General features: G+C 40.6%; 1 protein-coding gene and 1 long non-coding RNA gene across 3 annotated transcripts in view; one reads left to right on the plus strand and one right to left on the minus strand.

Moving 5' to 3' along the window:
• The window catches only part of LOC105828424, a 282,603-nt gene that overhangs the window by 253,357 nt on the left and 14,349 nt on the right, over positions 1 to 14,897 (plus strand). Inside the window, exon 6 of one of the 2 annotated variants that reach the window (XR_004965011.1) lies at positions 1 to 14,897. This exon is cut by the window's right edge and continues 14,349 nt beyond it. The exons of the other annotated variant lie outside the window; for it this stretch is intronic. This is a non-coding gene — a long non-coding RNA (uncharacterized LOC105828424). 2 annotated transcript variants of the gene reach the window in all.
• The window catches only part of LOC105835660 (discoidin domain-containing receptor 2), a 195,741-nt gene that overhangs the window by 99,495 nt on the left and 81,349 nt on the right, over positions 1 to 14,897 (minus strand). The window lies entirely within an intron of this gene.

Consider the following 14,897-nt stretch of genomic DNA (forward strand, 5'->3'; position numbering starts at 1 on the left):
AATCACGATGTAACGACGATCAATAAAGCGAGGGGGCCCTAGAACGCCAGGAGGAGCGTATTCATCGCTGGGGGAAATGCAAGATACAGCGCCTCATGGAAGTCAAGGAAGCGTAAGGAGCTAACTTAGAGAATGGAAGGCTCTTGAAGGAGTAGACCACGGGTAGTAGAAGGAGATTGTCGGGAGCGGGGTCTCGGAATAATCTCTTTAAGAGCTTCAGGTATTGAAGCGCAGTTTGGTGCGGAAGTCTCTCCTACTCGACCGCAACCCTTCTCGATGGCTGTCGCGCTCACGAGCATGATCGACACGGCCCCTAGTTTATATGCGGCCGTTGATATCGTCGCGACTGATACCGTCGTAAAATAATTTCTCCCCCTCGAGTATCAACGAGCTATATTTTGCGCGGGCGCGATTCGGCGTACGTCTCACAGTGATTACCCCCTACTTTGTTATTTTAATGATCGTAAATATCGCGTTACCTAACGACAGCGCGTCCGTGCGCCGGGCTGAGAATTAATTATGATGGATTATCTAATTAGTTACAAGGGGAAAAATGTTTTATTAATCGCTCTTTTTAAAAGGACGGCGTACACGCGGATTCTTATCGGCGGGCGACCTCATTCCAGGTTAATTGCGTGAAAAGTACACCCGGTACATTGTATGCAGGCGGAGGGGGGGGGGCAACTTGGGAAAGCGGTAGCCATCCGGCGTAATTTGGTGGATGATGGGCCTATTAAGAGCCCGCTGAAATGTTGCGCCATTCTGGACAATATATAGCCGTTTCCGTTTTACCTTGTCATCGCTATATTTCGTACGCCCGGGGTGACATATCTTACATCGCGGCTCATTAATGCCCGGCATGAAAAATGCGACGGCGAACTTAACGTGGAAAATGCGTTAACAATGTTGCAGTATATTAAAAAAAAAAAAGGGTTGACGCTAAAGCTCGCGCCGACTACTCGTTCGATTCGTGACCACGCGTTTTTCTCGGCCGCGAATGCGAAAATACGGGGAAGAACCGGGTTTTATACCTTAATCGTAACATTTCTTGCAATTCTATTATGTGCTCGCGAGCAGTGAAAATGGCGCTTTATGACGACAGTCTGGAAACTTCGGTAGCGTCCACGAAGCGACACAACTCACCCTATAAAGTCGACTTTATGGGAAAACTAGTGTCCTTTCCTGCCGGTACACTTCTTTTTCGCGAGGAAGTTCTCCGCACAACTCTAAGGCTTGTAAAAAAATCGCTTTGTTTATCGCAGTCAGAAAGCAAACCATCCCCGAAAACGGACTACGATCGATTAATGGAGGTTTACAAGGATTGCGAAACGTTTTATGCCGATAGTAATCGCACGTACTTGCTTGCAATCTCGTTTTTCTGCGTTTTATCAGCACGAAGAGCTAAAGAGGGATTGTACTTAAATTCATTTTGAAAGCAACGCGAGGCACCACGTAGCGTGATGACCTCAATCTGGGAGTTATCAACAGAGATCTCTGCGGAGAATTAATTTTAGAATTGATTTCGGTGGAGAAGGACGAACGCTTTTACTAGTAGAACTTTGGTATTGTGGGCGGCTGTCGAAAATCGAAGACGAATTTCGAGAAATCAAGCGCGACAGCAAGGCTGTGTAAATTAAAATTTGCTTTCTCGGATAACAGGAGTTTCGCGCCGTTCGGAATGTCCTCTACCTCTCTCTCTCTCTCTCTTTCTCTCTACCTCACTCTATCTACCGCTTTGGTTTGCTTCCCGAGTCTTTCGTCTCGAATGGATCGCGGCCGGTTACCAAACGTTCAATTTGACTTGGGAACTTTTCACGGATGGTATTCCGCATTCCTTTTATTCGGAGAAACTCGCGAAACTTGAGCGGCGCGGAGCGCTAGACAACGGCTTGCGGTTAGAACTGGGTTGAGCTGAAGCGTGGAAGAGATGAATAGCGCGGGAGAAGGGAACGGCAAATAATATGATCAGAGACAGGGCGGATAGCGTATAAGAAAGACCGAGGGACGGCGTGGATAGGAAACAACCTCGCAAGGACAAGGCTAAACGACACTTCATACATGGGAGATTATCGCGCCTGGCGGGCGCTGATACCAGGGATGTTTCAGCCCTCGGTCCTTTGCCGTCCCTTAGCTCTCCTTAGCGCGCCACCACCATGCCCTGTCTCATCTTCAGCCCCTTCACGCCCTCCCCCCCCCCCCCCGAGTTCATTACTCACATGCAAATAACCGACCTCCTCGGCCGAGAATTCCCTTATTTCTACGCATCGCCGCGATGTCTTTTAAAACTATTTTTTTTTTCCTTTCTCGACGCCAGAGACGCCGCTCCCTCCGATTTTCTCTCTCGCGGCCGACCCTCGCGCGCGTCCCCGTTTCTTTCTTATCGGGGAAAAACCGAGACTCTTATAACAAGGAGAAGAGAATGAGCGTTATTAGATTTCCAATATTTATGAAGCGCGCTATGCCATGCAGTACCTCCGAGGGAAATACAATAATCGTTTCCGGAACGACGAAGTTCGCGGGTTTGTAAAATCTAGTTACGCGGTCCCGAGCGTAAGTTAGATTAAATTAAATAAGACCGGCAAGAGCGGTGCCGCGAATCAACCGCGAGCGCTTCCTTGCGCACGCGGAAGAACTTCCATTCCGTAGAGATCGAGAGTTACGCGAGCCGAAAGCCCGTCGGGACATTCTTTGTGCCGAGATTCGAGGTATATCGTATAACCGTCGGCGTTATAGCCGATTCTCTTTCCACGCCGCTTTTTCCTTTCGAGTCGCCTCGACGACCACCGAAGAAAGAATGGTTTTGAGCGGCGAAGAAGTCCAGGGAGAGGGGGGGAAGGGGGGAGGGGCAAGGGAAAGAGAAATTCAGCCATGCCGATCTTACGACAGTCGCATTAACCGGTCGGGACAGGAATGCGAGTCACGTAAGAGCGGGAGCGAAATTCGTCGTTTAGCTTTCGTCGACGTAGCCCTGTCACCTCGTACGTACAAGCGCCGAGAGGAGGCGAGTGTAGAGAAAGAAAATATAAGAGGAGAAAAGAGGAGAGAGGAGAGGACGGTGGCGTGGCGGAAAAATAAAAAGAGCAGACATAGCGAGAGAGGTAAGAGAGGGTACCGTAAAAGAGAGGGATGAAGGAGAGACGAGGGGTGGGGGGTGGGGGGAGGGTTAGGCGAGACGTCGTGCACGGTGCTGGTCTGGGAAGGCGAGATCTCTGTATTCGCGGCAGGAACCCGAACACTCGATAGTGTGCTTTAGAAAAATTCGTGACAGAACTGCTAAAGCGAACGGCGCACAATTTACGTTATTAAATCGGCGGAACGGCTCGAAGCACCGGACGAGTGCTGCCTATTCGACGTTATTCCGCGTTTAAGTTCCTTTCGACTCCGCATTTGCCCTCCCCGCTTGCGCGTCCCCGTGGCTACCACCGGTCGCTTATACTTCAACCCCTTCGTCGACCAAGATGCCTTCCCCCCCCCCCTCCTCCCCTCCGTTCCCCGGTGCTCTGGCCGTACGTACCGATGACGGTCCTTGCTTTTCACGTATCACGATAAGATTCTTCGGGGTTTCGGCGCGGGGCCATAAGGCGACCTGGATTTCCGCCGAAATTCAGGACTATGCGTTCGTTTGGTGGTCACGTCCGCGCAACGAAACGAATTCGAAATTATTCTTCGAAGCTATCCAGTGGCGGTTTTGCGCCATTCGGTTAGAGGATTCTGACGGTTATTGACGCGAGTACGTACTGACTTAGCATTAGATGCTTTTAAATTACGAAGATATACTTTATATATATAGAGAGACACTAATTTCTGTGATAGATTCCTGGAATTAAAACGAAAACATCGTATTTTCTTAATTTTTATGCAAAATAAATCTGTAAATGTTAAAAAAAATACAATCTAATATACACACGAGTGAAAATGTTTAAAAAGAAGCTTACTTTATAAAGCATTCTTCTCAATTTATTCTATCTTCTTCCTTCTGCACGCTGAGTTAAATAGAAATTATTGCTTCATCAAATTTCTTTCGTTATAAAATTACGTTAACAATTATTTGCAAAAAATATATAATTAAATTAGTACAATTGTGCACGCCTCGTGTTACACCGTGCGCTTCTCCCTAGAATGTTATGGGAAATTCCCTAGGATTTTCTTTTGTACCGCGCCCTCGGCGAGCGTCGTCTGGTGGCGCCCTTGATTCGATACATTCCTATACCGATCGCCTCTCTGTACGGACGACGAGAAAGTTTTGTTAAAATAAAGAGCGTCCGCATACGCAAGGTAAATCAAGCATTCGTAATTTACCAAAAGACTCAACATTTTGGTCCTTCGAGCCGGATTCAGCTATTCGAGGTGGATATATTCGAGTATTACCGGCTGCCTCGTCAACACAAAGGGGCACGCCGAGCTCGCTGGACGAGACAGAGAGGAAGGTCGTCCGCCATTATCGTACGACCACATCGCACATACATTTTCGTACTCGTTGCAACGCAAGTTACAAGCGTTCGCGACGATTCGGCATTCGGCCAAAGAAGCTTCTCACACTCAAACACGAGGCTTCCATATAATCGTCATCGTTGTGCGGCACCACGCCGACGAAACGCTTCGAAAAGCCGCCTAACCTCATGCAACAAAGGCAATTAGAGGTTATATCAACAGCAGTCAAGGAAATTTCTACGAGTTTCAACGTCGGGGACCGTAAGATTTCTTGGGCCGCATTCTAAGCGCATCTTGGGCACATTTCAAACATCGTCAGGAACATCGCAGCATACAAGGACAGCATCACCTGTATCCACGTGAATGGGAACGTCGCATCGTACGAAGACACTATCGTTCGTAGCTACACGCAAGTAGCTTATAAGTATAACATTGTAATACCCAAATCTTCAATATTGTCGTAATTTCGTCATTCCGACTGTATTCGTAACCTCTGCTCGTTTTGATTCGTTAATCGTTTAACTTGACAATATGGATACGCTCTCAGCAAGCGAAGCAAAAAACAAGCGCAAAACCATTAAGGCTACGGCCACGCGAATTCGAAATTTTTTGGATAGCGTAGATCCCACTCATTTATCGCGATTTGATTTAACCGAACGGATTAAAAAATTATCTCTTTTGTGGGATCAATACGATCAAGTACAAACTCGCATTGAATCTTTAGATTTCTCCGAGCCGGGGGAGAAAAACGAGGCTGACATGCTCAAGCAACATAACGACGAGCGTACTAGTTTTGAAACAGCATACTTTAATCTTGTAGCTCGATTCGAATCGACTCTTCATCAGCTCGAGCTTCGCGAAAATCATGAAAACGCTAGGCCTCAGAATCCCTCGGCACAAACTCAAAATAATTCATCAGCTCAAATTCGTCTGCCCAAAATTAATTTGCCAACTTTTTCAGGAAGTAGTGAAGAGTGGTACAATTTTTTTGATTCATTTGAGAAACTAATCAACAGCAACTCGACACTCTCTGACATCCAGAAATTCCATTACCTGAGATCGGTACTCAAGGGTAAGGCTGCTGAGGTTATCGAGGCCTTTGAAATCACAACGGAAAACTACAGAGAAGCATGGGAGTCATTGATTGAGCGATACGATAATCGTAGACGTATTGTTCAAACACACATCGAGTCGCTTTTTGATTTACCGCCCATGGCAAAGGAAAATCATACACAATTGCGCGCTTTGCTCGACGGAATGTGTAAACACTTACGTGCTCTTAAGGCTCTTCAAAGACCTGTCGATTCTTGGGACGACATGATCATTCATCTGGTGAGTTCCAAATTAGATGCGATAACAAAAAAGGAGTGGGAAACGAGTCGTTCGGACTCTTCAATGCCTACTTTCAAGGAACTTAAGGATTTTCTTCTACAAAGATGTTTAGCTCTAGAGGCAGTAGCAAGTAAACCTTCTAATTCGAGTTTAGCTACTAATACTTCATTTCAAAAATCAAAAAGGACCGTCGCGAACGCAGCCATTGCGAATTTAGCCTGTAACTGTTGCAAGGAAAATCATTTTCTCTATCAATGTGAGTCGTTTAAAAAATTGCCAGTAGATAAACGGTTTAAAATCGTAAAAAATTCACATTTATGCATTAATTGTTTGAAAACTAGCAAACACCAAGCAAAAAACTGTCCTTCATCATCCTGTCGCAGGTGTCAGGGGGGGCATAATACTCTTTTGCATTTTGAGTCGAATACCGCGCAAGGTACAAGTTCGCAAGATGTTACTCCAAGCACTGAGGAAGTATCTGCTCCAGTAGTTACTCAATGTTCGCAACAAAATCCCACGAAAGTGTTGTTATCTACCGCCATAATTCACGTACATGATTCAAAGGGAAAGGCTCACGCGTGTCGAGCATTATTGGATAGCGGCTCGCAATTGAATTTTTTGACGGAAGAATTTGCCAAAAGGTTGCATCTTACTAGACAATCCGTAAATATTCCAATTTCGAGTATTGGACAAAGTAACGTCGAAGCAAAAAATTCGGTCAATATTGTAATACGTTCTCGATTCAACGCGTATCAAGAAAGGTTAAATTGCATCATTTTGCCAAAAATAACTGAGAGATTACCGCAAAATTTCATATCACTTTCACAATTAAAAATACCGTCGAACATTCAACTTGCAGATCCAAACTTTAACACTCCAGATGACATAGATCTACTGATAGGCGCCGAAGCATTCTGGCAATTTATGTGTGTTGGTCAAATTAAAGGTTCTAAGGATCATCCTACTATTCAGAAAACGAAACTTGGTTGGATTCTTTCAGGACACACTCGTGATCCTCAAAAGGAGAAACGCAAGGCTGTTTGTCACTTGGTCACGAACCGCGATCTCAGTGAGACAATTTCCAAATTCTGGCAAGTGGAAAACGACTATTTCAATAATACAAGCCCTTTTTCGCGTGAAGAACGCGCGTGTGAAACACTCTTTCAACAAAGCACTAGGCGTAATGAAGAGGGTAGGTTTATCGTTAAACTTCCTATTAAGGAAGACGTAATTTCGCAGCTAGGTGAGTCCAAAGAAATTGCCGAGCGTCGGTTTCTCGCATTAGAAAAACGATTGTCGAGACAACCTGATATTTATGACAGTTATCGTAGTTTTATGCGCGAATATCAAGAACTTCAGCATATGCATTTAATAAAGGAAACAGCAAGTCAGAATGAGAGCACTTGTTACTATTTACCGCATCACTCGGTGCTAAAGGACACAAGCACCACTACTAAATTGCGCGTTGTTTTCGATGCTTCGTGCAAGACTCAATCGGGAAAATCGTTGAACGACGCGTTACTTGTCGGTCCTATCATTCAACAGGACTTGTTCTCCATATTATCTCGATTTCGCACGTTCCAAGTTGCAATGACCGCCGACATCGCAAAAATGTATAGACAAGTTCTTATCGACCCGTCACAACGATGTCTTCAACGCATTCTTTGGCGCGATATTCCGCAACAAGAAATAAAAACTTTTGAACTCGCTACTGTGACATATGGTACTGCACCCGCGTCGTTTTTAGCCATACGTTCCTTACAAGCGTTAGCTCAGGAAGGTTCTAACTCGTACCCGTTGGGATCTGAAATAGTTCTGAGAGACTTCTACGTTGATGATATGCTAACTGGTGCATCTTCTTTAAAAGAAGCTTCAGAAATAAAGAAGCAAACGACTGCCCTACTTCAAGGCGGCGGTTTTGAGTTAAGGAAATGGTTTTCTAACGATCCTTTATTGCGGGATAACGTTTCCGTAAACAACAAAGAAATTGATCCAGATTCTGAGCATGCTAAAACTCGTGCGCTTGGAGTTTCGTGGAATTGTAATCGAGACGTATTTAATTTCATAAACTTGGACAGCTATCAACCATTAGCTAGAACTACAAAACGAAATATCTTGGCGAGAATCGCTTTAATTTTCGATCCATTGGGACTTCTGGGTCCGGCTATAGTAATTGGGAAACTCATTATGCAGAAACTATGGCTATTGAAAATCGACTGGGACGAATCGGTTCCTATGGACCTTGATACTCAGTGGCGGGATTATGAGCGACAGTTAAAATGCTTAAATAATCTTGAAATACCGCGAAAAATAATAATTGAAGGAGCAAGGCGTATCGAATTGCATGGTTTCGCGGACGCCAGTCAACAAGCATACGGGGCTTGCGCATATTTGTGGTCTTTGTCTGATAGCGGGAAGGTCGAAGTCCACTTAATAGCTTCCAAATCGCGGGTGGCTCCCGTCAAGAGCCTGTCGATACCTCGTTTAGAGCTTTGCGGCGCTCTTTCGCTCGCCCTTTTAATGAACAAACTGAAGAAATCCTTAAATGTTCAAATTGATGCTACACATTATTGGACGGACTCTAGTATTGTAATACATTGGTTAAGAGGATCAAGTCGAAATTGGACAACCTTTGTTGCCAATCGGGTTGGCGAAATCCAAACGTTAACGTCAGTTGAATCTTGGCGACATGTATCAAGCAGAGAAAACCCAGCAGACTTACTCTCGAGAGGCGTCAAGCCTGACGTATTGCCGCTACAAGAAATTTGGTGGCGCGGTCCCAATTGGTTGCAAGGCACAAAATCTGATTGGCCTGTTTCTATTATGGACGATTTGAAAGACGTGCCAGATACAAGGGCTTCCGACAAATCATGCGTCTCGTGTGTCGTCATTGCAGAGCCAGAATTTGATATTTTTGAGAGATACTCGAGTTACGAAAGACTTATACGTATCATCGCGTTTTGCTTACGATTTATCAACGCCATCAAACATAAACGAAAAAATGTTGATCGTGATTGCTTAAAGGGTAATTCAGCCAAGGCTGTACCTTCGTTTTCCAATGATGAATTAGAAAACTCGAAATTAACGCTCGTTAAAATTTTACAAAGGGGGTTTTTTAAAAAGGAAATCGATGATATCGCTAATTTTGGTGTGGTAAACAAGAAAAGCTCGGTCTTAAAACTAAACCCTTTCCTGGATGCGAATGGAATTTTGAGGGTTGGCGGTCGCTTAAAACATGCGAATTTACCGTATGATGCGAAACATCCTATTTTGTTACCTGGACGTCACACCTTTACTCGATTACTTGTAGCATATGAACACAAACGATTGTTGCATGCCGGAGCTCAAATGACTTTGTCGTCAATTCGACAGAATTTTTGGCCGTGCGTAGGTCGTAGCGTCGTTCGCGACGTCATAAGTAAGTGCGTAGTTTGTTTTCGTAATGCTCCGAAACCGTCTACCACTTTAATGGGTAATTTACCGGAATCTCGCGTTACGACATTTACGAGACCATTCGAAAAATGCGGAATTGATTATGCCGGTCCGTTGTTTTACAAGGAAGGACAACGTAAAAATTCACGATTAATCAAATGTTTTATAGCTATATTTGTGTGTTTTGCGACAAAGGCAATACATGTAGAATTGGTAGGCGACCTCACTACCGATGCCTTTTTAAATACACTTAAACGCTTCATTTCTAGAAGAGGTCGACCGAGTGACATTTACTCTGATAATGGCTTGAATTTTGTAGGTGCGAAACATCAACTTAACGAATTGTACGATATTCTCAACAATGACGACTCGAGACGAAAGATCGTGAACGCTGCAAGCAGTGAACGTATAGAATGGCACTTTATCCCGCCAAGGGCTCCCCATATGGGAGGACTCTGGGAGGCCGCCGTGAAGGCTACAAAATTCCATATTAAACGCGTTATCGGTGAAGCTTCGCTGCGGTACGAAGAATTTGTGACATTGTTAGTTCAAATTGAAGCCATACTTAATTCGAGACCGCTTACTCCACTGTCTGCGGATCCTCATGATCTTTCGGCACTCACCCCTGCGCACTTTTTAATAGGATGTCCTATCACCTCGTATCCAGAACCGAATCTGGAAGATACTAATATAAACAGATTGACGAGATGGCAACGTGTTGAACTGCTGCGTCAACATTTTTGGAGACGATGGACGAAAGAATATTTACATAATTGTCAACAACGGAGTAAATGGAATACCACTGAAGTTCCTGTTACCGTAGGACAACTCGTTATAATACGCGAAGATAATTTACCCCCGTTACTCTGGGTTTTAGGCCGTGTTGTAGAATCCTATCCGGGTGATGACAACCTCGTTCGTACGGTTTTAGTGCGTACCGCTAAGGGACTTTACAAACGACCCGTTACCAAACTTTGCGTTCTTCCAATAGATTAGATTTAATCCGTATTCGTTTAATATTCAATAGTATATAAGATTTGTTTGTACTTCCAATTTCTATTACTTATATTTGATTCCGTAATTGTTTGATTATTGAAAGCACTCGCTTTCAAGGCGGGCGGTATGTGCACGCCTCGTGTTACACCGTGCGCTTCTCCCTAGAATGTTATGGGAAATTCCCTAGGATTTTCTTTTGTACCGCGCCCTCGGCGAGCGTCGTCTGGTGGCGCCCTTGATTCGATACATTCCTATACCGATCGCCTCTCTGTACGGACGACGAGAAAGTTTTGTTAAAATAAAGAGCGTCCGCATACGCAAGGTAAATCAAGCATTCGTAATTTACCAAAAGACTCAACAACAATTTCTATGCAAATTATCCAGATTTGTGTAATAGCCTCGATTCATGATATTCAATGTACGTATAATAAAATGATATTACATTAAATCGTGATATCGAAATACTCTTGTTTTTCATTTGTAAACTCAACATCCCGTACAGAGCCAACTATGCAATAAAATATATTGCTATTATATGGATTGATATTAGTATTTTTAAAATAAAATATTCTCCATCATGGTGAGTAGACTTAAAATGAAACTTAAACAACTAAATAAACACAAAGAAATATTCGGCGCAGCCACACAACCGTCCATCCATCGTTCCGTCGCGCCATCCCAAAGTACCCTCTCAGCGATATATTTCCGGCGACCAGAAAAATCCGTATTTGAGTTTCCAACAAAACTATTTGCCACCGTCCCATTGTACCGCGAGTATACACAGATATATTTCAGCGGTAAACAGTTCGTCGCGACGGTGATAGAAACAAAAACAAATGCTAGCAAGGATGAATCGTCCCCATAAAATATGATAACGCTCAGAAACCTTATAGTTTCCGGTGGATGTGCCGTTGCAAAAACGTCATAAATATGCAGTACGGCGATCCGATGCGACAGGTTCGTTCTCAGGAGGTGCCGGTCTCGATATACTTTGCATAAACCAGTGTATAAGAATTGCTGCTCGACGTGCCGCGTTACGTCGTTTACAGTTTTTACGGCACTCGCGGACACTGCCGTCGAATTTAGTCGTCAAGTATAAATACCATTGAAAATACCGATGTATACACGAGTAGCTCTTACGCAGCTAATTCGCAATATTTATTAATTAATTTTTGCGAAATGTACAATCGCAAAATACAAGTAGGGATAGAATTCTATTATCGCAACACGGAGATATTTCTTAATCGTTAAGTCTATTATAACTATCTCTCCTAGTAATTGTAATTTATGTTTAACTGCTAACTTGAATACGTGTCTTTTTATCAGAATTTTTCAAGGATAAAAATTTAATATATTTTTTCTGTCTACTGTAGTTTTCATTGTTAAGTCAAATATTTATTAAAGTCTGTGATCTTGAAAAAAAATATCAAATATTTATAAGACATTGGAATAAATAATAAATACTAATTTTGATTCAGCAATTTGATGTGCAATATTACGGTAGGAGTGGATAAATAATATTAATTCAATTTGGCTTGGCGTAATTTAAATAAATTTAATTGTAACAATAATTTCAGGGAATTGCAATCATAATCAAGTAGACCGTAACTTAGCGTATCCAATTATATCACAAGGAATATGTTTTGCGCATATTATTATGATACCTATTTTGCCAGGATATTGCCGAATACGTATAGCGCGTTTACAATTTCCGCAAATAGTTAAACCGTTCAATAGTAGTAAATGAGTTGTACGTGCACACAGTTGTACAATACGGTCTCTCATACATGTGCAAACATTCGGTAAAATCTATTTTATCGCCGTTCACCGTGTTAACCGCAAGCAGCCTATGGATCGGTTATGGACACGACACGTAAAGCTCAACGGTATTATTGTAATTTCGCACTCAAAAACACCCGTTGAAATCGGAAGACCAGATCAATATAATGTACGTATGTATAAAATACAGAGGCCAAAATACGTAGAGAGACACGCCAGACTCACGCGGCTTCCTTACTGCCCTCCGTTTCTTATTGTCAGTGCAAAAGGCGATTTCTCTCCGAAACGACGTTACTCCGCATTCGGAGAATTTAAAACGAAGTCACGATTTCCCATATAGAATGCCGGGTATCTACTCGCGCGAAATACTTCGGGATAAAGGCGCGTAGAGGATAGCTCGTGCCGATATATAGGATCTGCGCGATCTATACCTTTTATGGAGCATTTCTACCAAAAGCAAAAATAATATGTGCTCTTCCCTGAAGTTGTGATATTCTGCAAGTCAGCGTTATTTCGTGAATTTGTACGCATTCGTAAAAAAGATATCATATCTAAAATTTGCAAATTTAACATTTATATAAAAATAAAGATATAACAATTAAAGTGCTTATTTTCAGAAATATGTTATCACACAAATATATAAAAATTATCGTTACATGTTATATGTTTTCTCACAGTAACTTAACATTCCAACAGAACAAATATATATTATTGAAAAGAAAAAAATAAGTAATAAATATGTAATTCTGTATAAAATAATGAACATTTCATTTTTTCCGTAAATTTCAAAATTAATATATTTCAATACAGCTCGTAATTTGGTCGCCTTGCTTTTTGAGAGATGGTTATAATCTCAAAGCGCGTAGTAACGATAGCTCCATTTAATTTTCATGCGATTCAAAGCGGATGAAATGTAACTAAAAAGAAAGTAAAGGGTATACAAATTGCGAATTTCGTTGCTTGCCCGCTTTCGACAATTTCGTGGCGCTGAAGACTAAAAGCTCGCCAAATCCTTTGACGTGAAACAATTCGAGCTACACGGGAGAATAATAGTTTGATGCGTAGAACTTACTCTTTACGTACCAACGGAATGGTTATTTCAGAATTATTATTGTTTATGTATCATCTCTGAAATATTTGTTGTTGCGTATTACATCATACTAAAAGAAAGCGTATGAATCAACACACATTTTATTTATTGAAATAAAATATATAAAGTACAGTAATTCGATAATTTTAATTATCATATTAGTTTTTCTCCATTTTTAGGAAAAGAATGCTAAAATAAATGTACCGAATGTTAAATTAAATCTCTTATTTTTGTATCAAGTATGAAAAAGTTGTATCCAATATTAGCAAACACAAAATTGCTGCAGTAATCTTATTCCTTTAATTTCATGAATAAAATTGCAGATTTAATTATAAATACTTTTCACAATAAATTTACGTGCATAAAATTTTCTATAACAATATTGAAATTGATAAGACGATTATAATTTGCGTTCATTTGGGATGTTGTATTATAGTCTGCATATATTAAAAATTAAAAACTGTCATAATACTAAGTAAATGCCGATATTTTTCTCTCTATTTTCTGATGTCTTTAAACGACAATGCAACTCATTTTATTTTAAAGTTTTCCAATGCAAAATTTATGTAAATGTTTTTATGTACATCCTGGACACGCTTATTTTTGTAGCTTTTTATTCTATTCCAAGTATTTGACATAATCGCAAATAAAATAAACCTAAAAGAAATGGATTTAATTTGACGTGCGCATGACAAAATAAAATGTGCCTTATGAATTTAATCAATAAATTCACATAGAATATATATGGGATAGCCAAGCTAGAGATATTGAGCTGGGTGAACAATATACATAGCTATTTTCACAGAGACCTATTATATTTATTCTTTCATAAACTCATAAGTCAGTATAAAATAAAATGGCTCTATGCATAGCGAACTTATGATTATTCAATAAGTTCTTCATCAATTTCGTTTATGAAAAAATAGTTGGCTACATAAATCTGATCAAAGAGAATAAATCAATGCCTGCAACTCGAGAATGGATACATTCACATATTGCCTGACAAAATGAAAGGTTAAGAGATTGCTTGCCGGATGAATGAGGATGAGACTCTCCTGTTCGAGAAAAACGACTCAGGAATCCAATTATCTCGTTTTCTCTCTTTTTAGCTGTCCTAATTAAATGCTCAATTCCATCACGGAAGCGTTAACCATTTTAAAGTTCGCTTTAAGTTCGAGCATCATATATCATTAATTTTCACGTATCAACAATAGAAAATATAAATTGATTAAAAATAATAAATAATTGATAAAAATTTATATATATAATTAGGCAATTAAATAAATAAAATAAACTATAATTATTGAAATAAATACTTTCATATGTGCAAACTCTGCTAAAGGAGAAGTGTGCTAAAATAAAAGTACTGTAGATTTTTAATATAAAAGAATATAAAATTACATGATATAATAAATTAATAAAAATTAATGCAGTACTAAATGCAGTATCTTTCTTTATATATATCTTTCTTTATAGAAATATATGAATATAATATTCGATATATCTATAGTATAAATATTGTGTCGATTTATGTGAAAAATATAGAATAAGTTTTTGTTCTAATAACTATTTTCACACAAAATTTAATAATACAAACCTTGTGTCCATTAATAAAACCATTCTGTAGTTTTCTATTCAGTATTCTTGTAACGCGTGCAATATATAATAGAAGTTATCAATAAATATAATATAAAATAAAATTAAAATACAATTGTTATACAAGTGACTTATTTTTTATAGAAAAAGTTTTTTAGAATTGAATGCGTTTATAAACGAGATATTTTGCTCGGATTTTCTTTCTAACCACAATACTTCCACGATTAGTGCATTAAACATT

This window comes from Monomorium pharaonis, chromosome 11 (assembly GCF_013373865.1).
Source record: "Monomorium pharaonis isolate MP-MQ-018 chromosome 11, ASM1337386v2, whole genome shotgun sequence".
Classification (NCBI taxonomy): Eukaryota; Metazoa; Arthropoda; class Insecta; order Hymenoptera; family Formicidae; genus Monomorium; species Monomorium pharaonis.